At 36.4% G+C, this 25,682-nt stretch overlaps 1 long non-coding RNA gene across 3 annotated transcripts in view; it reads left to right on the top strand.

The window, feature by feature from the left end:
- Nucleotides 1-25,682, top strand: part of LOC128095182 (uncharacterized) — a 65,653-nt gene that overhangs the window by 25,396 nt on the left and 14,575 nt on the right. Inside the window, exons 5-7 of one of the 3 annotated variants that reach the window (XR_008213180.1) lie at nt 18,456-18,580; nt 19,657-19,771; nt 25,287-25,430. This is a non-coding gene — a long non-coding RNA (uncharacterized LOC128095182). The remainder of the gene's footprint in view (nt 1-18,455; nt 18,581-19,656; nt 19,772-25,286; nt 25,431-25,682) is intronic. The other 2 variants (XR_008213181.1, XR_008213179.1) reach the window with 2 other exon arrangements.

Genomic DNA, 25,682 nt, shown 5'->3' on the forward strand with positions numbered 1-25,682 from the left:
TGTTTTGTTTTTGTTTTTTTGTTTTGTAATCCGTTATTCACTCAGTAGTGTGGCATTTAATCTCCATGAGTTGAATTCTCTGTCTTGTTCTGCTATTGTTTTCTAGTTCTTATGCTGGCTAGATAGAATGTAAAAAGTTATTTAAGTTTTACTGTATTTAGTAAGACTTTCTTTGTGTCCTAGTATGTTATTGGTGTTATAGAAAGTTCCATATATTGTTTAGAAAAATGTGTATTTAATGTTGGTACATAATATTCTATGCAGAATTGTTCCTGTTGTTATCCATGTTATTTTTTAACTACTGCATTTCTCTGCTTGTTTTTATTTTTTTAAATGTATTTTTTATGTGTATGGGTTATTTGCCTACATGTATGTCTGTGCACTATGTGCATGCCTGGTGTAAGTTGAGGCCAGAAGATCACATCAGATCCCCTGGAACTGAAGTTAAAGACAGTTGTAATTTGCCATGTAGGTAGTTTGAATTTATATAGGTCTTCCTGAAAGAGCAACAAATGCTCATAACTGCCTAGCCATCTTTCCAGCCTTCTGTGTCTGTTTTTTATTGAGCCATTTGCCTACCCTTGAGAATTTCTGTGTTATGAATAATGTGTGACTTCATACCTAACAGTATATTTTATATGAAATTTAGTGGACTCAATGTCTGTTTTATTTAGAGTTGTAATATGTTAATGATGAATCATTCCTTACTCAGTATGAAATGACCATTTAATCTTTCTTGACTAAAATTGCTAGTTCTGTTTGTTTGGGATATCCCTTTCCAACCTTTCACACTGAGATTGTGTCAGTCTTTCAAGGTAAGATGTATTTCTTGCAGGCAGCAACTAGATGGAATCTATTGATTAATATAGTATTTCATAAATGAATACAGTTTACTTTTATTATATTCATCTCCTCTTATTGACATAAACTCCTTCATAACTAGCCAACTTCTTGTCCTCTTTGTGTTTTGTAACCTACTAAGTCAACTCATGCTACCTATGTGCTCATTGGTATACTGTTTGCTGTTCCGGGTCATATGGGGGAACTGGGACTATGATTATGTAAATTTTATTTAAAGTCATATATTAATTCCTGTCATTTTGTTGTGTGTGATATTTTCTTAATTCTCAATTTGTAGTATGTTTTACTCTTTTGTGTGGCTCTTTGGATAGTTTTCTCTTTCTTGTTAGTATGAATCATTCCTTCTAGTGCTCTATGTAGAGTCAGCTTTGTGATCATAAAGTCCTTTAGTCTACTTTCATTTGTTAAAGAATGTTTTAATTTCTCTTTCCAATGTGATAGTTTTCCTGGGCAAAATAGCTGGGGTTCACAAATATGTTCTTTCAGAACTTCAGTTACATTTTTTCCAGTGCATTTTTGATTTTGATATTTTTCTGATGAGTCTGCTTGGACAGAATTTCTCTGTGTAGCTTTGCAGCCTGTCCTGGAACTCACTCTGTAGACCAGGCTGGCCTCGAACTCACAGAGATCCTCCTGCCTCTGTCTCCTGAGTGCTGGGATTAAAGGCATGTGCCACCACTGCTTGACGAGTCTGCTTTTATATATTTTCTGGTGTTTCCCTTTCGCATCTCTCAATAGATTCTTTTTCTATATTTTTCATGCTTTAACCATAGTATGACATGAGAAATTTCTATTCTGGTACTGCCTATTTGGTGTATGTATCTGGGACTCAGACTAACCACTATTTCTTTAGATCTTTCTTAGTTTATTTTGTACTATGATTGTACTGAAAATATTTTCTGTTCCTTTTTGCATGAAGTTTTTTCCATTCTTCTATTCTCATAATTCATACATTCAAGGTTTTTCATAGATATAATTTTTTCAAACTCAAGGCTGTCCTCGACTGAATGTACCAACTTTTCTGCTTTGTTTTCATTTCCTGATTTCCTAACCTATTTTCAATGAGCTCTATATTTGATTTATTTAGTATTTCATTTCTAACGCCATTTAAATTTTCTGTAGTATTTCTATTATTTGTCTTTATTGAATACTTATTTCATTCCCTTACCTTCTTTATTTTATCATCTCTGTTTATTTTCTTTTTTGAGTTTATTCAAATATTTTTACCTATTTATTTATATGAACATATTTATCATTATTCTTCTGAAGTTTTTGTTGAGATTAACATCTAAGTCCCTTCATTGGAGTTGTTTGCCCTGTGACTGTATTAGAAGAGACTTCATGTGTGTGTGTGTGTGTGTGTGTGTGTGTGTGTGTGTGTGTCTGTGTCTGTGTGTGCATGTGTACATGCACACATGAACACATTGAGATTTGTGTCAGGAATTAGTTTGATTTAAAAGGTATTTAATTCATCTTTCATCTTTTATTTGGAAGTGTTTACAGTAATATATTAAAAGTGAGGATATTTTCTCCCTAAGGTGGGTGTTCAGGGAACCAAAACAATAGTCACTTCCAAGACTGCAAAACCTCTATTCACCTGGAAAACAGATTAATAATCAATATTCAAAGGTCATCTCTTAATCAGTTTCAGGGAGTCAAGGCATATTAACAGAGTAAGTATAAGTAGAAAATGAAGGAGAACTATTAGGAAGGTAGTTATAGGGAAATGATGAGGAAAGTGGGGGAGTGAAAATAGGGACTTGCTTGAAGTTTAGAGGTAAAACTTTGCAATCAGATAATTGAAGAATCATGCTGTCTTGGGAGAGTGAGGCATAAGGACCTTGAAGACCACAACCAGACAATGTAATTTGGTAGAAGAAAACCAGAGAAAAACAGTAAGAATAGAGGGGGAAAGAAAAAGAAATAAAAGAAGGAAAGCAAAAAAGAAGGAGGGGGAAAGCAAAGAAAGGAAAAAGCAATATAGGTTAAGAGAAGAACAGGCCACAAAAGCATTCTACAATTAACTTTGGGTATTAAAAGTAGATGGGATAGATACAGCATAGAATGATAGGTGGATATATAGGATATGAAAACTGATATGTATATGAGTTTGCTATCTTCCATTGGAGCATGGGAAACTTATTAGTGTCCACTTCAAACTTATTAGTGTTCATTTCAAAAAAGAATGATTCTTCCTCCTCCAGTAACTATTCACTGTGAATAACACTGCCAAAGGAATGCAGCTTAAAGATAATCTATCTATGCCATCTGGAGTGGGATTTTGGCTGGCTCAATCTTTTGCAGGGAACCACAGCTGCTTTGAATTAATAAGTGTTATAAACATTTTTTTCCTCATTTTTCTACAACCTTGCCCCTTACATTCTTTCTGTCTTCTTGCGCAATTTTTATGAGCCTTAGTGGTGGTGCTGTTAATGTACTTGTCCTATGTGGGACTGAGCATTCAGTCTTTTTATCCTCATATCCTCAGCATGTTAACAAATAAGTTGTGTGTCTCTCCATTAATATCTAAAATCTATTTTAATGTGCAAAATAACAATAGCAATTTCTACCCTAGGACTTAAGAGCTCCTCTTCTGTGGGTTTTTGAGGAGAATTATAATGCCAGGCATTAAATTTCCTTTATTGGAATAGCATTCATCAATTTAGAAAATATCTGGTTGCTCATTCCTGTTATGTTACTATTACAGTATTGCACCATGCAGGAACTACCACTGGGTGAGAGAATTGATGTATTTTCTCCCACACCAGTTTTCAGCAGAATTGATGTATTTTCTCCCACACCAGTTGACAGCACTATAAAATGTAGCCAGCATAAATAAAGTCTCCTGGTTGGTTTCAAATTGATTTCTGTTATTTCTTGGGTGTGAAATATTCCACAATAGGGTCTTACAATATAGTTTTTTATGGTTAGCCAGGTACATTGGCAATGAATTTGTGTTGTTTTGGCATTCTGGAGACTTTCTGACCAATAATTTATAGTGAGGCATCCCATGCCTTTCATTACTTTCATTTTATATTACTAGCCAGAAAGGAGAACATTTCTTGGTTACTTTGATACTTAGATCTCTGTCCATCAGTCAAAATGTGTGCTGTCTTTTGCTATAATGTCTTACAATGTGATTCTGGTGGTTTACCAAGGGCAATGTAATGCTTATGTTGGATTAGAAACCTCTGGATTAGAGAATCTCTGTTGGATTAGAGATTCTTCCTGACTAAACTTGGTAGGAGATAACTATATCTTATACTGACATTAACATTTAATAATCCATGTCTTCTGGGAACATTGTTAACACATGGAAAGTAATTAAATTGGAGCTATTATCTGATTAAGAAGTGGTTTTTAAGCTTGGTGGTGGTGGCACACGCCTTTATTCCCAGCACTTGGGATGCAGAGGCAGGCAGGTCTCTATGAGTTCGAGAATAACCTGGTGCACAGAGCTAGTTCAAGGACAGCCAATGCTACAAAAGCATCCGTGTCTCAAAAAACAAACAAACAAACAAACAAACAAACAAGAACAAAACAAAGAAGAAATTGGTTTTTATATTTGTCATAAATCAATCTGCTTAACACACCCTATCCCCTCCTTTTCTATGTACCTCTGAATCCTGCTTAACCATTTAACTCTCAGTATTCTTGCCCTTATTTTTCATTTCACTTATGTTCTACTATCCCTCCATTTATCTTTGTAAAATGAATTATTAGATATTTGGCTTCTATATGGCTTTCCATACCTTCTTTATTGGGCTAGGTCTCCTGCTAATAGCCTGGTTTTTCATACTCTCATGTTCCTCTCTGATTAAGCCTTTTTACCACCAGGATTCCATCTCAGTTTTTTTTAACTGCCATATATTATCCTCTAACTCTTAACATATCCCTCTTCAAATACCTCTTTTTTTTGTGTGTTCTCAGTCCTCTAATTGTTCCAAGAGCTGAGATCTGAAGCTAGGATCCATAGAAAAAGAGAACTATTTTCACCTTACCTAGTCTTGTTCTATTCCTATCCATTTACTTACCAATTACAAGATTTAAACTTTCTTTATCACTGACTAGTAGTCCGTAGTGTATGTGTAACAAAATCTATTCATCAGCTTATAAACAAGTACTTTGATTCCATTTCCTAGCTATTATAAATATTCCCTATAGTAGTGTATAAAGTCCATTGGGTATATGCCCAAGAGTAATATAACTGAATCATAGGGTAGTCGTATTTCCTTTTTTGTTATTTTTGAGACAGTTTATCTGTGTATCCCTTGCTGTCCTGGAGCTCATTCTATAGACAAGGCTAGCCTCATCTATATATGCAGTTATATATAGTGATAGATGTACACATACACATGTACACACATGTGCATATTATGCATGAACACATATGCATATGTGTACACCTACATACATGTGCATATATATATCCATATACATATATACACAAACACATATAAACAGGGAGTGGTAGTAGATACTTTATAAGGCCCATGACCCCACTTGCTCTAGGAAGCTGGCTAGGTTTCCAGTACCAGGCATGATTTCCTTCCTTTTCAGTGGGCCTGAAGTCCAATTAGACAGCTATTTGTTACCACTGACTTGTGAGTGTCCCTTATTGTATGTTTATGGATATATTGTCATGCTAGTAATTGTGATAGTTCATGCATGTTACGAGTGGGTAAGACATTTTAATTGCTCTCCTCCCTTGGCATCTTGCATAGTATTTTCTGCAACCATGTAATCTAGACCACAAAAAGAGGCTTTCAGGTCAGATCCACCTCTAGTCATCTGAATTAGCATTAGGGGCATATCCACAACCCATGAGAGGTAAACAACTGGTACATCACTATAGCAATATTCTATATTGTTTGCAGAGTCAATTGGACTACCCTGACCAACACTTGAAAGGAGGTTTCTCATGTCAGGTACTGACAAGTTCCTTAATTTCCTTTAAGAAATACAAACACTACTGCCAGTAGTCTAATCTAGGGTCATCCTTGTGGATTCCTGGGAACTTCCCTAACACCCATTTTCTCCCTATTCCCATGATATCTCCCTCTATCATGGTATCTTTTCCATTTCTCCCCCATTCCATCTCTGTGCCAGCTTGACTATCACGTTACCTTGTGTTCTTATCCCCCATCCCCTACCCTCCATTGCCCACCCGTCATCCATCCCTGGTGCATGAGCAGGCCTTTTGGAGCCAGCTTCTGTGACTGGACACCTTGCACAGCCTTGAGGCAGGGGGAGGGGCTTGGACCTGCTTCTACTAAATGTACCTCCCCATGGGAGGCCTTACCTTCTTGTAGGAGGGAATGGGAGGTGGGTTGGGAAGGGGAGACTGGAGGGGCAGGAGAAGGGAAAAGGGGGATCTTTGGTATATAAAATGAATAAAACCTTTTTCTTAAAAACAAGAAATACACACACATACATACACACACAGATGTCTATATTATCTATTTGTGTTTAATATGTATACACACAATAATTTTAAATAAATATAAAATAATTTCTTGATGCTTTATCAAACACTTTTGGTGTTATTTGTCCCTACCCCCTCCCCAGTTGATGCTATATCTTCCTCACTTTTTCATGTCCTACTTCTTATCACCAGTATTCAGCTATTCCCCCTCTCAAACCCCCTGCCTTGATCTGGTTTTTTTTCTGATTTCAATGGTTATTCCATGTTGTACACTCACCTCTGAGGATTTGGATCTAGAAACCACAGATGAAAAAGAACATGTATTGCACATGAAAAATAATATGCTGACAACTTTCTGGGTCTGGGTTCCCTCAATATACTCTTTTCCAGGTTTATTCATTTCCTTGCAAATTTCATGATTTCATTTTTCTTTACAGTTGAATAACATTCCATTGTATATATGTGAAGTATTTTTTGCCCATTCAACTGTAGAAGGATGATATTTAGGCTTCTTACATTTCTTGCCTATTGTGGATAGGGAAGCTATGAACTTTACTGAGCAACTATCCTTGAAGCGTGATGTTGATATTGTTGGGCATATGCCAAGGAGTTGAATCACTGAGTCATGAGGTAGATTTTTTTTGAGCATTCTCCATACTGATTTTCAGACTGACTCCAACAGTTTGCATTTCTGACAACAGTGAATGAGAGTTCCTCTTTCTCTACAGCCTCACCAGCACTTTTTGGCAGTTGTTTTGTTGATCTTGGCCACTCAGAATAAGATAAAATCTAAAAGCTGTTTTAATATGCATCCCTATTTGCTATGGATAAGAAACTTTTTGAGGTATTTCTTTGCCATTATTTTTTATGTTGTGAAGGAAGTCTGTTTAGATCCCTATCTCGTTTTTAATTGAATCTTTTTTCCTTGACTTTTTAAAAAATTCTCTGTATATTCTGTAAATAACTCTTTGTCAAATATATAGCTAGCATAGCTTCTCTCCCAATCTGTGAGTTTCTTCTCAATTGATTGTTTCCCTAGGTGTACAAAGCTTTTTAGTTTTATGAGGTCTCATTTGTTGATTGTTGGTATTCATTTCTTGGCAAATAGAGTCCTGTTTGGAAACTCTGTAAGGTTCAGCTATCTTTTCTTTTAGAAGTTTTAGTGTTTCTGAATTCAAATTAGGGTCTTTGATCCAGTTGGATCTAATTTTTGTGCAAGGTGATAGATATGGTTTTACTTCTCTTTTCTGTAGGTAGGCACCATGTTTTCCCAGCATCATTTGTTGAAAATGGTGTCTTGACTCCAATGTATGATTTGTTTGCTTCTTTGTCAAATGCAGCTGACTGTAGTTATGATTACATATGTTTGAGTCTTTTATTCTATTCCATTGGTGTACATGCTTGCTTTTATGCCAGTGCATATTATTTTTATTACTTTAGATTTATTATATGGTCACTCTATAATATCTGAGAGTCTGGAATAGAAATGTCTCCTGTGCTCTTTTTTTTTTTTTTTTTTTTTTTGCTTTTTCGAGACAGGGTTTCTCTGTGTAGCTTTGCGCCTTTCCTGGAACTCGCTTTGGAGACCAGGCTGGCCTCGAACTCACAGAGATCCGCCTGGCTCTGCCTCCCGAGTGCTGGGATTAAAGGCGTGCGCCACCACCGCCCGGCTCCTGTGCTCTTTTGTTCAGGATTTCTTTGCCTAGCTGGTATTTTTGCTGTTTCCAAATGAAATTTAGAATGCGTGGTCTTTATTTCTGTGAAAAGTGTTGTGAGTATTTTGATTGAGATTGCAAATTAAGAAATTCCAGCCCATTTGGATTTATCACTGAGTTCTTCCAGACTTTCAAAGAAGACTGACAACCAATCTTTAAACTTTTAAAAATATATATAAACAGAAGAATCACCTATTCTATTGCTCTAATCCCCAAACAATGTATGCACACAAATAAATCCACAGCCTGATATCCCTGAAGAACATAGTTGCAAAACTCATCATAACATTCTGGCAAACTCTATACAAGTACATTCAAGAAGATCATCCACCATCACTAGGCTGTCTTTATCCTGGCAATGTAGACTTAGTTCATATATAAATAAACTCATAAATATAATAAATCGTATACATAGACTTAAAGATAAAAATCACATGATCATATCAGTAGTGGCAAAAAAAGCCTTTGACAAACTCTAATATGCTTTCATGATGAAAGTACTAGAAAGAGTAGGACTGGAGTGAACATATGTCTACATAGTAAAGGTTATATAACAAACCCATGGCCAGCATTTTACTAAATAGAGAAAAACTTAAAGCAATGTCATTAAAATCAGAAATGAGAGGCGCTCACTGTACTCACTTATTTTTAATATAGGAATGGAAACACCAGCTGGAGTAGTAAGACAAGTGAAGGAAACTAAACAAATGCCAATAGAAAAAGAACTCATTCAAATTATCTCTATTTTCATGTGACATATTACAGATTCCCCCAAATTTCACCAGGAAACTTCTAGAAATAACCAACAACTTTTTCATAGTGACAGATTACAAGCACAACTTACAAAAATTAGTAGCCTTTCTATGCAAACTAACCACAAACACATTGATAAAGACCATGGACACACCCCCATTTACAATATCAAAGTCAAGAAAATAAGAAAATGTCTTGGAATAAACCTACAAAGATGGGGAAGGAAGATCTTTATAATTAATACTTAAATGCTGAAGAGATTGAAACAGACACTTGAAAGTGGAAAGTTATCACATGTTCACAGATTGATAAAGTCAATATTGTGAAAATGTCCATACTGTCCAAATCAATTTATAGATTTAATGTCTCTTTTCAGGTAGAAGACTTTTTATTGTTTTATAATTTCTTTTGTTACAGGACTATTTAGGTTATTGGTCTCCTTGTTTTAACTTTGGTAATTTGGGTGAATCAATAAATTCATACATTTCTTTCTAATTTTTCAACTTAGTCATGTACAGGTTTTTAAAATATTCTGTATTCCTTTAAAATATTCTATATTTCTTTGGTGTCTGTTGTAATGTGTCTGTGCTCATTACTGATTCTGTTATTTGTGTTATTCTTTCTTTTGCTTGGTTAGGCAAAGGGTCTGTCAATCGTGTTTATTCCCTCAAAGAACCATTGCTTGCATTTATTAATACCATTTTACCATTTAAAAAAAAATCTTACTGAGTTCAATTAGTACCATCTGCATGTGCCTGTGTATGGGACCATGCACCTGAGTCTAAACAACTTTTCAGGAGCAAATGTCCAAAGAAAAATGACTTCCCTTCACAAGCAACCATCAATTACTAGTAGCTCCTTAGTTAGATTTTGAGTTTCTTTTTTTTTTCTTTTTAACATTTATTTTATTTATTATGTATACTGTTCTTTCTCCATGTTTGCCTGCATTCCAGAAGAGGGCATTAGATCTCATCATAGATGGTTATGAGCCACCATTTGGTTGCTGGGAATTGAACTCAGGACCTCTTGAAAAACAGTCAATGCTTTTAACCTCTGAGCTATCTCTACAGCCCCAATTTTGAATTTCTTGAGCCTCTTTCCCATTAATGTTGAGAGGTTGGCTCTCTTGATCTTGTGTTATAGCCTGTAGGGAAGTTCCATAACTCCTTATTTTCATGAGGTCAATGGCCATGTCCTGCATAGTATTTCACACCACTTCTGCATCTTATATTTCTTCTACAGTGTTTGTTCCTTAAGCTTGGGTGGGGGAGGTGCAATGTATAAATGTTCCCTTTGCTACTTGTTATTTTGTCAATTTTGGTTATCCAATGCTTCATGTTAGTTTTCCCTCCCCAGCAACCATTGTGTATGCTCTATATATTTATGAAAAGTCATGAAACCTATTGTATATAATTAATACATACTAATAAGAACAAATACTGATGTCCCACTTTCTGTGGATATTTAACAATTTGTTTTGAGAAATGAATGCTTACCATTGAATGTATGGGTACCAGTATCTTTCTGTCTTTGTTATAGAAGTCAGTTGCTAGATTGATATTGTGTGTCCAAAATGTCCTATAGGTATGTTAATTATTCATTTTCATCTTTTACCTTTTTTTCACTGTACTTTCGTTTTTTTGTTTTGTTTTGTTTTTTCGAGACAGGGTTTCTCTGTGTAGCTTTGCGCCTTTCCTGGGACTCACTTGGTAGCCCAGGCTGGCCTCGAACTCACAGAGATCCACCTGGCTCTGCCTCCCGAGTGCTGGGATTAAAGGCGTGCGCCACCACCGCCCGGCTCACTGTACTTTTTAAGAAAAAAAGTAAAAAAATAGTTTGTATTGGGTTAGAGGTTGTTACTGTCAGTTTTGAAAAGTAAGTAAGTGGCCAGTTTTTTGTTTTTATTTTTGTTTTTTTACATACTGCCTATTCATCCTCAAATAGAATCCTCCTTTATGAGCTCCTGAATGTTGTGATTACATGTGTTCAATCAAAATCAGGTTCTTGTTTTCCAAAAATAATTTTTATTTTGAGATAAAGAACACAATGTGATGTATATATCTGAGTTTACTAGCAAGTGATTTTCCCTCAGCTCTTTTATCTTTTTTATCACAAGGGATTGTCCGCATTTTAGTTAGAAACTTTCTGTTTCAGAGGTGTTATTTAAAGTCTATTTCCCCATTTGAAGTTTATTTCTTCTGTCCATTGTTTCCTTTTCTGTGTTGACACTTCTTACATAAATATAATGTGAGGCTTTCTTCATATATTTTTCCTTCATATATGTCTCTCTGTCTGAAGTTCATTTTCTTATCCTCACTCTCCATCAATCAAATACTGTCTCAGGATTTAAGATTTGCACCCAAGAGAGTGTTCTGGGAGGTTAGTGTAATATGTAATGGGTTATATTGTGAGAATTTCTCATTCTTCTCTTGCTGGTGTCCTTACTTCTAAAAGATGTCGGTTCTATTTACATGTATCTGTTTCATTGATTGCTATTCTCCCACCCTTTACACCTTTTCCTCTTGCATATATATATATATATGAAAATATAAACCTATATTCTGTATTTGTAATATATAACTTCCTAAGTCTTTCTTATTTTGATGAACATTATGACTTTCAGCTCCATCCATATTTCTAAGAATGTTATTTCATTTTATATTGCAGCAAAATACAATTCCCTTGTACATATTGCCACATTTTCCTTTCATTTATCTGTTCAACATCTAGGCTGGTTTCAAATATTGTATTTTCTAAAGTAGTATAGGCCATTTTTTATTAGGTGATTTTTTTTCCAACATGGTATTTTTACTGATTATTTGGGAACTTCACATAACACACTTCAATCATACTCACTTTCCAATCCTCCAAGGTGAACCCTGCCACACTTGTGACCTCCCCCTAAAAAAGAAAAGAAAAGGAAAAAATATACCAAGTCCAATATGTATTGACCATGTACTCACTGGAGCATAGTTAAACTCCCAGTGGTCAGCCCCTTAAAGCAAACTAGGTCTTTCCCCACCCCTACCCCAGCCAGAAGCCACAGACACCACATGTCCCCTGGTGGCAGCATGGCCCACAGACATCAATATGGCTTCAGGCAGCAGCATAGACCACAGATATCCACATGCCCTCAGGTAGTAGCATGGGTTACAGACTTCAACATGGTCTATGGTGGCATGGACCACCGATACCATTGTTGGCTATAGGCAACATTACAGACCATCGACATTAACATGACTTCAGGGGGCAGCATAGACTACAGATATCCACAAGGCCTTTGATGGTAACATGGGCCACAGACATCAGCATGGCTTCTGGTGGCAGCTTGGTCCATGGACATCAACATGGGCTCAGGCATTAGCCCATGCCAAGAACTCCCATTTATCCTCCAGTGATAAAACCAAATATGAACATCAACATGGTCTCAGGTAGCATCATAGACCACAGACACCAAAATGGCCTGTGCTGTCAAAAGGGACCATGGACATCATCACCTCCAGTAGTAGTAGGACAATAGATATAAACATAGCTTCAGGCAACAGCACAGACGATAGACATCATCATGGCCCTGGCAGCAGCATGGGCCAGGGACACCAACATGGGGCCGCATGGATCACTGATGTTAATATGGGCTTTGGTGGCAGCACAGATCATGATGATCAACTTGGCCTCAAGCAACAACACTGACCACAAGTACCAGCACATCCTTGGCAGAACTCCAGGGTGCTGCATACCACCCTGCATGGCATGCTCCCCTGTCCATTGAAGCTTTCACCCACAACTTTGGCTACCATTGAATCTCTAAGGTCTGCCTCTTTCCACCATCCATGATCCACTCCATTCCTCCATTATTCCTACTTGTCCATCACATATATGTTCATCAAAGCATATCACACAGTATATATTTTTGTCCAAATAGCTTTACATGCAAATACTCATCACAATGAGTCATTAGTCTGGTTCAAGGTTTCTGGTTTCTGAAGCACAGTGAATACTGGACAATCACCTAGAGGTTTCTTGGATATCCTGCTGTTGTCCAGGGTCAGGGTGATTGTAGTCAGATGTTTTACTGTGTCCCGCTTGGCCCGCAGTTGGGACAAATTTCTCCCATTCGTGTCCTGAGGCAGCTTAGTCCCAAGTAAACACACAGAGGCTTATATTATTTACAAACTGGATGGCCTATGGCTCAAGCTTCTTGCTAGCTAGCTCTTATAACTTGATCCTTTTCTATTAATCTATAAGTTGCCATTTGGCTGTGGCTCACCGGTATTTTCACATCTTGCTTCTCCTGGCGGTGCTGGCATCTCTTTCCCCTCTCCTTTCTTCTTCATGTTTCTCTCTTTAACTGCTTGCCTAGCTATAACCTGACTTGCCATAGGCAAAACAGCTTTGTTTATCAACCAATCAGAGCAACACATATTCACAGCATACAGAAAGACATCCCATAGCACTTCCCCTTTTCTGTCTAATCAAAAAGGAAGGTTTTAACTTTAACATAGTAAAATTACATATAATAGAACAGTTATCAATCAAGAATTACAGTTACAATATCTAGTCTATTTTATTTGATAAAATTAAAGAAAATATTCTATCATCTACCCTATATTTGTGAGTTTAAATTTCATATCTAATTTATCTTTTATCATAACAAATGAAAATTATAATTATCTAATCTTCAACTATATCAAAGACCTCAGAAGGCTATAATATTACCTAAGTAAACAGGAAGTGCATTGTAAGCAACTTCCAAAAATCTAGAATGACAGAGACAGCTGGCTGTTAGAGTTATAACTTACATTTTTTGGAAGTAACTTTTTTGCACTTCCTGTTTTACTAGGTAATATTCTTTTATTTTCAGGTCTCTGAGGGAGTTGAAAATTAGATAATTATAGTTATAGTTCAGAAAAGAAACTCACTAAGAAGTGTTAAGTGTATAAGTTTGAAAGACATCAAAAGATAGTTTTTGGTTGGTAAATAAGTTAGGATAGAAAGTGAATTAGATGCATTTTGGACTCATTAAAATAGGATAGATAACGAAGTATTTTCTCTAAATTTATCAAATGCAAATGGACTAGACATTGTTGATATATTTATTGCTTGTAAATATTATATATAGTCATTGTACTTGTTGATATAGTTATTGTACTTATTGTATATAGTTTTTCTTATATTAGTTATAACTTTTTTTATTTTTTACTTTAGACAAAAAAGAGAAAATGTGGTGATGTATTGTGTCTGCAATATATTGTGAACCCTAATCAAGTTAATCTGATGATCGGAGGAAAAAGCTAGCTACTAAAGAAAACATAGAAGTCAGGCAATAATAGCACATGCCTTTAATCCTATCACTTGGGAGGCAGATCCATCTGGATCTCTGTGATTTCAAGACTACACTGGGAACAGAGGCAGGCATGGCGGTACATACCTTTAATCCTGGCACTAACTATAAAGGTCTGGAGGTTTGTATAGACAGACAGGAAGTGACAGAGCTTGGCAGGAAGAGGAAGTGATATAGCTGGGCAGAGAGAGGAAATGAGAGGGCAGAATAGAAAGGCATATAGGCATGGGTATACAGAAAGTAAGTCTCTTTGGAGACTGACGTGTCGTGAGGTGAGGTTGTCTGTGACTTGTCCTATTTCTCTGATCTCTCTGTTTTTCACCCGAATATCTGGCTCTGGGTTTTTATTAATAATACCATCTAGCATTACAACTACAGGTGATCTTGTTGCTAGGCAGGGCATCCAGGGGCAGGATTATCAAGAGCTCTAAGCACTACATACCTCCCTGCCCTTGGTGCCAGCAGACTCAAGGCTCACCAGATTGACCTTTGTACTTGCAGCCTGTGGGCATCCCCTTCTCACAGTAGGGTGAGCTGCACAGGCTCTGTGCTGCAGTTCACCACAGACCGAAGACTGGCTCTATTCAGTAATGTCATGTTTTTTGTCTGCTGCAACCAAGCTCTCATATGGCTGCCATACCAGTAAATGCCTGTCTGTCATTTTACTATTCTCTGCCACACATGTGACTCAACCATCTTTCCATCCAATTTTGTGAGTCCCCCTTTTTTTAAAGTATCTTCCTATAAGATCTACCTATTTTTTTAGTTGTTCTGCAGATACTGTGGGCTCTGCAGACTCCCGTGTTACTGCCCCTGCCACATCACCCCTCAGAGCCTCCATGGGTCTTTCAGGCTCCCTTGGAAATGCTCTTTATGTTGATCTGATCAAATGATGTTTGTTTACTTTGTATTTTAACTTTAGACACTCATGGAATTCTAGAGATTAATCTGCTGCTTCATAAGCTTTCTCTTCAATAATTGCTTTTCTGTGCTATGCCAAAGTTTATTTTCATGTAAACTCATTTGACATTTTGAGATTAGTTCCTATGTTGTTGGATTTAGAAAGTCTTTGTGTATGCCTCTGTCTTGAAGTGTTTTGCTTTTGTTTTCCTGTGGATAGTTTATTTAGGTTATTAGGAAATTTCTATAAATTTCCATATTTATAGAAACATGTATAGAAATGGATGTATAGGTTAGTGACAAGTAAGGAAAAATCAGTGGAATTAGAAATAGTTGATAAACAACTTCATGATATATATGTGGATGTTTACATTTGAGAGTTCATTTTAAATGGAATTAAAGGATTGGATGTATGAGTGAAGAAGCATATTTTGTACACATATTTTAACGTAAGTATGTAAACAAGGTTATACACATATACACACATAGAGGAGTATAAATGTATGAGGTGTATTATAAAGTATTGTATGACTTTAGGCTGATTGACAATGAAAAATGAAGACATGGTGGATAGAAAACTGGATTAAGTGATTGAGATTTACTTGAAAGTGTATGTGGGTCTGGCAATTCAAAAGAAGCTAATTTCTTTTTTTTGTTTTTTGTTTTTTGTTTTTTGTTTTTCGAGACAGGGTTTCTCTGTGTAGCTTTGCACCTTTCCTGGGACTCACTTGGTAGCCCAGGCTGGCCTCGAACTCACAGAGATCCACCTGCCTCTGCCTCCCGAGTGCTGGGATTAAAGGCGTGCGCCACCACCGAAGCTAATTTCTTAATCTCAATGACCTAAATTTGTGTGTATTTCCCACAGTGAGTTGTTAACCATGATTTTTAAAGGTCCTGTGTTTGTGTTAGTCACTTGTGCTAAATGTCACATAGAAAGTAACATTTGTTTTTGCTTTTATCTCCATATAAAATTCCATGGCTTATTGATTGTCAGAGAGTATAGGTGAGGTCATATAATTGCCCTAAAAAATACTATCAGGGAGTACTATCACTCCAGGTTTTACAGAATATATTCCAATGAAAACTAAGGAAAAACTATATTGCTAAAAATTACATATTTAAATATAAATTAATTTTAATTATTTCACTATTAAAATGGCTGAAGTGATAGACATTGAAGTCATTATTAATAGTTATTGTTTACCTTGCCATCTTATATACATGTATCAAGCATGATATACTCATACATGTATACAATTACATTTTTGTCAAAGGTAATTTACATTGTATAACTAGCTAAACAATTACTGATGCATATCACTGAATGTATTTCTAATTTGAGATTAAGTTTCTACTCATTAAATTTTTCTTCTTGGTAGTTAGAACTAGTGAAAATGCCATTCACCTAAAACCCCAGAGTGTATGAAGTACAGGACTCACTTCCTTAAGTGAATTGAAGCAATTTGTAGATTATGTCACATTTTTCTATTTTTATGACAGAAATATTTGATTTTATAAGATGGTTATTTGCATAATGACTGCTCATTTTTTGTGGTAGAGCAAGAATAGAGCAACCATAATACAACTCCAAATCCTAAGCTGTCAACTGTGACAGATACAATAATCAGCACGTGTGGATATATTTATGGCCTCTAGTTGTAGCAAGCAATGTCTCATTAGCCCTTATGAGAGTCTCACTTATACTCTACTTTCCTGCCCTACTTTGGGCCTGGAGGTCATTTTCTCATTTGCCTCATGAGCTCCTTGATTGTTTTTAAGAGAGGCAGAGGGGCTCTCTTAAAATCATTGTAGAGACTTATTTATATAGTTGTTTATTCCCAGAGTTTAGGTCTAAAGCAATCAAAAATATTTTTTCAGGTATTTTTTATTATTTTCATTTATTTGGATGTCTGTTTGTGTGTGAATGCCACAAGTATGCAGGTGCCTGAGGAGTAGAGAAGATTATATCAGATCCTACTGGAGCTTCGGTTATGAGCTTCCCAACATGGTTTCAAGGAACCAAACTTGGGTCTTCTTGAAGATTAACAAGTCTTTTACCTCTGAGATATCCCTCTAGCTGTAAAATATGTTTTTGTTTGTTTGCTTGTTCCATAGGTGTGTAATAGAGAGCTTATCTAGTATGCGGGAGGCCCTGGATACAGACCTTAGCTTCATACAACCAGTAGTATAAATGCATGTTTCTTGTGCTTGTGTCTGCAGTAGCCTATATATGAGTACCCATCTGTTATCTGTGGCTCACAAAGAAATATTGATAAATGAGGTCACAAAAGGGTATTGTTGTGTAATAGTAAAAATACCATGTGGAACAAAGGTGCCATATGAGTCATTGGATATTCTTTTGAATGATTACTCAATTTTATCATACTAAGACACAAAATGTTGGTTTCTGTGACTTCAAACTGACTAGATGGGATGCTGTATATAGTTCAAGTACAATGCTATAGAAAGTGAAGATCAGCAGAAGGCAATATTTTTGTTTGTAATTCCAGCACTTAGGAGGTTAAATCAGGAAGGTAAGTTCAAATATAGGATGGCTGCTTAGTGTGATTCTGTTGATACAAACCAACAAACAAAAATGATAGGTTACAGTTGATGTTTTAAGATAATTTATAAAGTCTGGCTAGGAATATTGATTAAGAGCACATATTGTTCTTGCACAGAACCTAGGTTCAGTTCTTAGGACCCATAACCCCAGTTCCAGGATATTTTATGCCTGCTTATGTCCTCTTTAGGCACTAGACATGTGCATGCTTGCAAGAAAAGCACTCATACACATTAAATTAAAATAAATTACAAAACAGAGAATTGAAAAGGACCTGGAGTGATAACTTAGCTGATAAGAGCACTTGGTACTCTTTCAGAGGACTTGAGCTCAGTTCTAAGCACCTATCTTTGGTGTTTCACAGTTGCTTATAACTCCAGCTCCATGTGATCCAACATCCTTTTGTAGCCTCCATGGGCACTGTACTTTTATGTACACAAACATGCAGAAAGACATATACATATACACACGTTTTTAAATTTTTAAATAAATGTAGGGATAAGTGTATAGACAAATCTGTTACATGATCAGGTTTCATGTGCCTTGACAGATATAATCATTCTTATGGCTTGATTAAAAACAGAATGCTACAGATAGATGACTCATATAAGAACAAACTGATACTGCAAATCATGTGTAAAGTTGAAGGAAAAGACAAATAGCTGAAGGGTGAAACCATAGTAGTGTTCTTAAAACAAAATATTTTTACAGTAAAAAAAATTCAAATTGCAAAATTACTAGTGAGTGGACAAACTAATTTTTTTCTAATCAAGATTATTTTCCACTTTATCTTAATTACTTATTAGAGAATATTCTTATATGTTGCAGGCTGACCTTTAATGAACTGTGTAGCAAAAGATAACCATTTAACTTTTGATTCCCCTGCTCCTACTTTAGGAGGATTCCGAGATTACAATCACGTATCACAGCACCAGGTTTATGTGGTTCTGGGGCTGAAACTCAGAGATTCCTGAAGGCTGGATAACTACTCTACCAATTGAAGTACTACACCCAAACCAAAGGTAAACTTTTATATTTTAATAATTTGGAGTCTGGCATCATAGCCAATACCGCAATTCCCAGTACTCAGGAAATTGTTATAGGAGGATTATAAGAGTTCAGGGCCATTTTAAGAGATGACTCAGTGGTTAAGGGCACTGGCTGCTCTTCTAGATGGACCTGGGTTCAAATCCCAGCACCCACATAGCAGCTCACACCTATCTGTGACTCCAGTTTCAGGAGACCCGACATCCATGGCAAAAACACCAATGCACGTAAAAAAAGAAAAAAATAATAATAAAACACCCATCTTAAACTATATAACACCCATGGCATAGTGTCTTTCACCTTTAATGCCAACGTTCAGAATGCTGAGGTTGAATGAGCACTGGGAATTCAAAGAAAGTCTGAGATGTATATTGAGTTCCAGTTTAGGCTGGGATAGAGTCAGAATATGTATAAAAATAACAATACTAAAAAATACATAAAATCAAAACAATTTGGGTACTCTGGGATTTTGTGTATGTCAGTCAACAATTTTATGATTGCATTCTTGTCATAGTATGTGCCATTTTCTTTCATATTTTCTATAGCTCTACTAAAATGTTTTCAATACAAGAAGTAAGAGTTTAAGCTGAGTATGTTGGGGCATACCTGTAAGTTAAGATACAGGGAGGCATATGCAGTTCTATTTTTAATTCAAGAATAGGCTAGGTTACATCCAGAAAGCCCCTCTGAAAAATAAGTCATACTTTCAGATACTTTATAGCCTGTCACTTCCATGTCAATCTAAATCGGAGTGTTTATTTTTGTAGACTTTATTCTCTGAAAGAGCTCACAGGCATCAGTACATTTGTTGTACTATTTGTAAATTTTCATTTAATATATTCAATCTGATATGTTTACAATATTTGAAGATAGAACATATGCTATTTGAATTTCATAAAATATACAAAACATCAGATTGTGAAGTGATTGTCAGCCTTAATAGAAAGTACAAGTTTTTCTAAATTTTGATTTAGTTTTTATAGGAGCATTATATACATTTTGACTTATATTTTCTATTATGTCCATAAACTGTTATTTGCATCTAATACAGGAATAGTGTTGTACAACTCTAGCCCTGGCTACTCAAGACAATACAGGAAGACTGAAAGTTTGAGGTCAGCTTGGCAACACTGAGACCTCTTCTCCGCATCTCAACAACAAAAAAGGTGATGATATTATCTACACAGGGTCTCTAATCTTTTATCTGTATCTGTATACTCAGTAAATGTAAATTTTCTAAATTTATCAATAAATGTTTAAGAATATACCAATGGTGGATGAATAGAGGAAAACTGGGAAGCAGGTAAAGAAAAAAACTGAAAGATGTATAGACATATGTCAAAAAGATAGTGGGATGTAACATTTGCTACATGTGGCATAGGGGAGTTGAAGGTTGAGTATTAGTTCCATGTGCATGATTACCAGTGTTACTAACTGTATTGGGTAGTACATAGTTTCTGATGTAAAAGTAGATTGCTAATACCCTTTTATTTGATGAATGAATGAAAATTTTCAAACATGATTTAATTTCTTCTCACAAGGTTCCTTTAAAAGCAAGCACCAAATAAATATCAGCTATAGGTAAGATCTTGAAGGCATATATTATAATATTTAAGATGTTCTTTTGTCTACATTGATTATAAGTAATAACTTAGCTGGGCATGGGTGGCACATACCTTTAATACCAGCACTCAGGAGGTAGAAACAGGTGGATCTCTGTGTTTGAGGCCATCCTGGCCTGCAGAGAGAGTTCCATAACAGCCAGAGCTACAAAGAAACCCAGTCTTGAAAAAGAAAACAAACAAACAAAATCACTGTCTTAGTTGTTCAAAATTGTTTTTTTTTCTTATAAACATACATTATGGCCTATATATTTATCAAATATTTTAATAAAAACTTAATTTGTTATGATGGGACAGCATTCCATGAAACTGATATTTAAAATACAAGTGCTTTCTTATCCTTAGTGATTTTGTTAATTTTCAATTGCTATGAGAAAAAACAACAACAACAACAACAACATGACCAAGGGAACTTATAAAGGCAATCATTTACTGAGGATTTGCAGTTCATAGGGTTAGTCCATGACCATCACAGAAGAAAGAATGGCAGCAAGCAGGCAGACATGGTGTTGGAGTAGTAGCTGAGATCTTACATCTTGATCCACTAGCAGAAGGCAGAAAAGTATCTGAGAATGACCTGGGCTTTTGAACTATCCAAACTCACCACCAATAACATACCTCCTCCAACAAGGCCACATCTCTCAGTCATTGCTCAGCAGTTCTACCACCTGGGGATGTGATGACTAAAGTTATGCTTTAAGTTTAAATTACTGTGCTTAAGAGATCTATAAACCAAAAATGCCTCTAATCTGTGAGCCCCACTTGCCTAAGGACAGATAATTTCCTAGAGTGCTTGGGGCTATTGTTCATGTAAGATAACAAACCAAACATTTCATTTTGTAAATAAAGTTTGTTGGCCCAACTGCACAGGACATGCTTGATCACATGCATATTTAAGTCCTTGTCATCTTCTAAGATTTTAAAAAAATTATTGAGTTCATCATTTTTTTACCCCAACAATAGTTCTTAGATGAGAAATATCTCCAAATAATCTTTGAAAGTCATTAAGAGTCTGTAGTCTATCTCTCCTAATTTGCACCTTTTGGGGTCTAATTTTTTGTAGCTCTATTTTATATCCTAAATAATTAATAGAATCTCCTCTTTGCATCTTTTCAGGAGCAATTTGTAATCCCCAGCAAGGCAAAATTTTCTTTACTTCTTCAAACATTCTTTCTAAAGTATTTGCATTTGAGTCAGCTAGTAAAATATCATCCATATAATGATAAAGTATAGATTTAGAAAATTTTTTACGTACCACTTCCAATGCCTGTTGTACAAAATATTGGCACAGAGTTGGGCTATTCAACATTCCCTGTGGGAGGACCCTCCATTGAAATCTTTTAACCGGTTGAGAATTATTATAAGTAGGCACTGTGAAGGCAAATCTTTCTCTGTCTTTTTCTTGTAAGGGTATTGAAAAGAAACAGTCTTTTAAATCAATAACTATGAGAGACCATCCTTTTGGTAATAGAGTAGGCAAAGGAATTCCAGATTGTAGAGAGCCCATTGGCTGAATTACTTTGTTAATTGCTCTAAGGTCTGTTACCATTATCCATTTACCAGATTTCTTTTTAATAACAAATACAGGAGATTTCCAAGGGCTGGTTGATTCTTCAATATGCTGAGCATTTAACTATTCTTCTACCAGCTCTTTTAAAGTCTGGAGTTTCTCTGTTGTTAAAGGCCATTGCTTAACCCATACAGGCTTGTCTGTTGACCATTTTAAAGGTAGAGCTGTTGGTGTTTTGGGAAGATTATTAGTTGTTGTGCCCTGTTCTTGTATGACATGGATGGCTGGTGACCACTCATTATAATAATATCTTCTAATATTTCTCTCAGAAACATGTACTAGTTTATGATTTGTTTCTGAGATTGGAGGGATGTTAATCTGAATATTCCATTGTTGCAACAAGTCTCTACCCCACAGGTTCATAGCTATGTTAGCCACATATGGTTTTAATTTTCCTTTCTGTCCTTCTGGACCTATACATTTGAGCCATCTCATGCGAGATAATGTCCCAATTCCTGTCCCAAACAGTTGAATGTTTACCTCTTGAAGAGGCCAAGTTGGATGCCAAAATTCTGGTGCAATTATGGTAATATCTGCACCTGTGTCTACCAGACCAGACAACAAAACACCATTTATTTTTATTGTTAATTTTGGTCTTTTTTCATTAATAGAGGTTTGCCAAAAAGTTTTCTTTATGTTTTTTTTCTGAATTTCCTATTCTCTCTGTTTCATCATCCCGACCAGCATGATTTATTCCAATAGGCATTTGATTATTTAGTTGCTTTGAGTAGGGGTTTCCTCTACAACTGCAGGAAAGGTTTGAACTGGATTTACTGTGGGGGCCTGCCTGAGGCCCCTGTGGGAGTTTCCTGAAGCCTGAGGCAAAGGATTACCCTGTCTGTCCCTTGTTGATCTACATTCGTTGGTCCAGTGTTTTCCCTTACCACACCTTCTGCATACTCCAGAAGGAAGGGGTATTCTGTTGCCAGTGTTCCTTGAAGAAACATTATTTCTAGGAATGACCTGTTTACAATCCCTTTTCAAATGTCCTTGCTTTCCACATCCAAAACTTCTAACATTTCTCAAACCTTTTGAAATTGCTTTTCCTACCCACATATCATTATGGTCATGAGCCTCAACATTAACCGTGTCTCTAATCCAATCTTCCAAGGGTGCAGATCTTGCATTTAAAGGCCTGATTATTCTTTTGCATGCTGCATTTGCATTCTCAAAGGCCAAAGATTCGATTATTATATGACTAGCCTCTGAATTTGGGACCATTCTCTGTACTGCTGAAGTCAATCTTTGTAAGAAATCTGTGAAAAATTCTTTTGGGCCCTGTATAACCTTTGTAAATGACTCAGTTTTTTTACTGGTTCCTCAACTCTGTCCCATGCATTCAAGGCTGCCGTTCAACATAGAATTAGGGTTTGGACATCATATAAACATTGTGTTTGTACTGAAGCATATTGGCCTTATCCAATAAGCTGATCCTGGCAGACTTGTATTCCTTTATCCCTCCATTGTTTTTCTATATTTTTAGTCTCCTCCTTTAACCACATTTTCCACTGGAGATTTTGTCCAGGTTTAAGAACAGCCTGTGCCAGCTCCCACCAGTCCTGTAGTAGAATCCTATTACAAGTTGATCAAGAGTTTAACATTTGTTTTACATATGGGGAATGCATGCTATAAGATGCTATTGCCTCCTTAAATCTTCATAAGTCTAACATTTCAATTGGAATCCAAGTATTTTGTCCATTCTCTTCACCAGGTAGCTGCTATATGGCTACTGGATAAATTAAGGGTGATTGTGTGAAAACAGGCTTTCTTTCTGTAACCTTATGATCCAATTTTGAAACAACTTCACTGTTAATTTCTTCTGTCTGAATTTAAATTTCTCTATAATTCATTTTTACAGGTTTAACAGGTTTTTCTAAGACTGTTATCCTGGCACTTAAATTGACTATCTTTTTAAATAGTAAAATGAGGTTAAGAAAAGTAATAAACTGCATAATTCGATCAATATTAATCTTCTCATATAGTTGTTTCATTGTTAGAGTGCCTAAAATTTCAAACAAAGCCCAATTCTCTTCCAATGTACACATAAAGCCCATTTTTTTTAATGTAGAAAAAAATTCTCTTTTAAATAGATATGTTAATTGACTTACCAAGTCTGCGTAGAATAGTAGAAATCCAAAGGGAATTTCAAAACAGCCACCTGGTGTCCTAGGTGTGAATCCAGAGAGAGAGAGAGAGAGAGAGAGAGAGAGAGAGAGAGAGAGAGAGAAAGAGAGAGAACAAGAAAGCGTAGCCACAAATTCTGGCTAAAAGCTTAAATCCAGCCACGTTTTCCCGCTTGAGCTGAGTCAAGCCTGGGCAGGCCTGAGTTGTTTGTAGCACCGGCTTTAAGTGAGTAGCAACAGCTGCATGTAACCACTTGGGTCTACGGTCGGGTCATTCTGGCCTGAGACCAAGCCGACCTGGGCCCGAGGTAGGAAGCCGGGCCACCCAGATGGGAAACCGGACCTGCTGCCAAGCCAAGCCAAGCAGTTTTTAATGGATTCTTGTCACATTGGGCGCCAAATGTAGATGTAACCAACCATCTTATTAAATAAGAAACACAGAACCAATGCAAAGAAGAAAGCCACGAGGTCAGAGCTAAGAGCTAAAACCTTACCCTTCCTCCTGCGGTGGTCCTACCTCTCCGAAAGAGAGCTACTTCCTGTGTTAAAATCTTTATAAAGACTTTCAGTTCTGCCTTCTCATTGGTTGTAAACCCAACCACATGACTGCCTCATCACTGCCTTTCTGTTCAGACCTCCAGGTCTTCTATGGTTGGTATTGAGATTAAAGGCGTGTGTCTCCAATGCTGGTTGTATGCCTGAACACACAGAGACCTACCTAGCTCTGCCTACCAAGTGCTGGGATTAAAGGCATGCGCCACCACCACCTGGCTTTCCTATGGCTTGCTAATAGCTCTGACCTCCGGGCAACTTTATTTATTAACATACAAATAACATTTTAGTACAAAATAAAATATCACCATATATTTATCACCAAATATATCTAGGTCATTCCTAGAAATAATGTTTCTTCAAGGAACATTGGCAACAGAATATTGCCTGGTGGGATTAGTAGGGACCAAGAATTCAAATATATGAGCCTGTGGGAGCTCTGCTCCTTCAAACCACTGTATTCTAGTCCCTGGCCCACAAAAGCTTCTGGTTATATCATAATTCAAAATTTAGTTGAACTTCAAAGCTCCCCATAGTCTTTGACAGTCTTAACACAGTTTTAAAGTCCAAAGTTTCATATGAAACTCTAGGCATTCTCTTAATTATAAGGCTTGTAAAATAAAAATCAAAACTCAAATTATACACTTCCAACAAACAATTCTGCAGAATGTGTATTATTTTTACGAGAAAGACAGGGATGAAGGTATAGTGAAGAAATACTGCATCAAAGTAAAACTGAAACCTAGCAGAGAAAACTCCAACTCTTTTAATCCATATCTTATGTCAAAGGGCTCACATGTCTTTCTCTTCCCAGCTCAATTGACTGAAATATACTCCTTTCTCTTGGGCTAGTTGCACTCCCTGTCTAAAGACCTACTTGACAGATATCCCATGGCTCTGATACCTCCAACATCCTGGGGTCAGCTTCATGCAATGCCCTCTCAGGACCTCCATGCAGGTACTCCACTTCCATAAATCTGTTCTCAGCAACTTTTCATAACTATAGAGGAAGATCTCAAGACCTATTTACTCTAAAGCCAGAACCACATGACCTTCACTCTCCAGTTCAGTTGCTCTCTTGGGGTAGAACTTGGCCTTTTTTGGAATTATATTTGCATAAGTTTTGATTTGTTATTGCTTCTTAGAACATTCCTTAGGTCTTTTCCTTCCACAAGTTGAAGGTAGAATCTTTCCCTGAGGGCATTATACC

The sequence above is a fragment of the Peromyscus californicus genome, unplaced genomic scaffold (assembly GCF_007827085.1).
Source record: "Peromyscus californicus insignis strain IS unplaced genomic scaffold, ASM782708v3 Scaffold_4__1_contigs__length_199733344, whole genome shotgun sequence".
Lineage (NCBI taxonomy): Eukaryota > Metazoa > Chordata > Mammalia > Rodentia > Cricetidae > Peromyscus > Peromyscus californicus.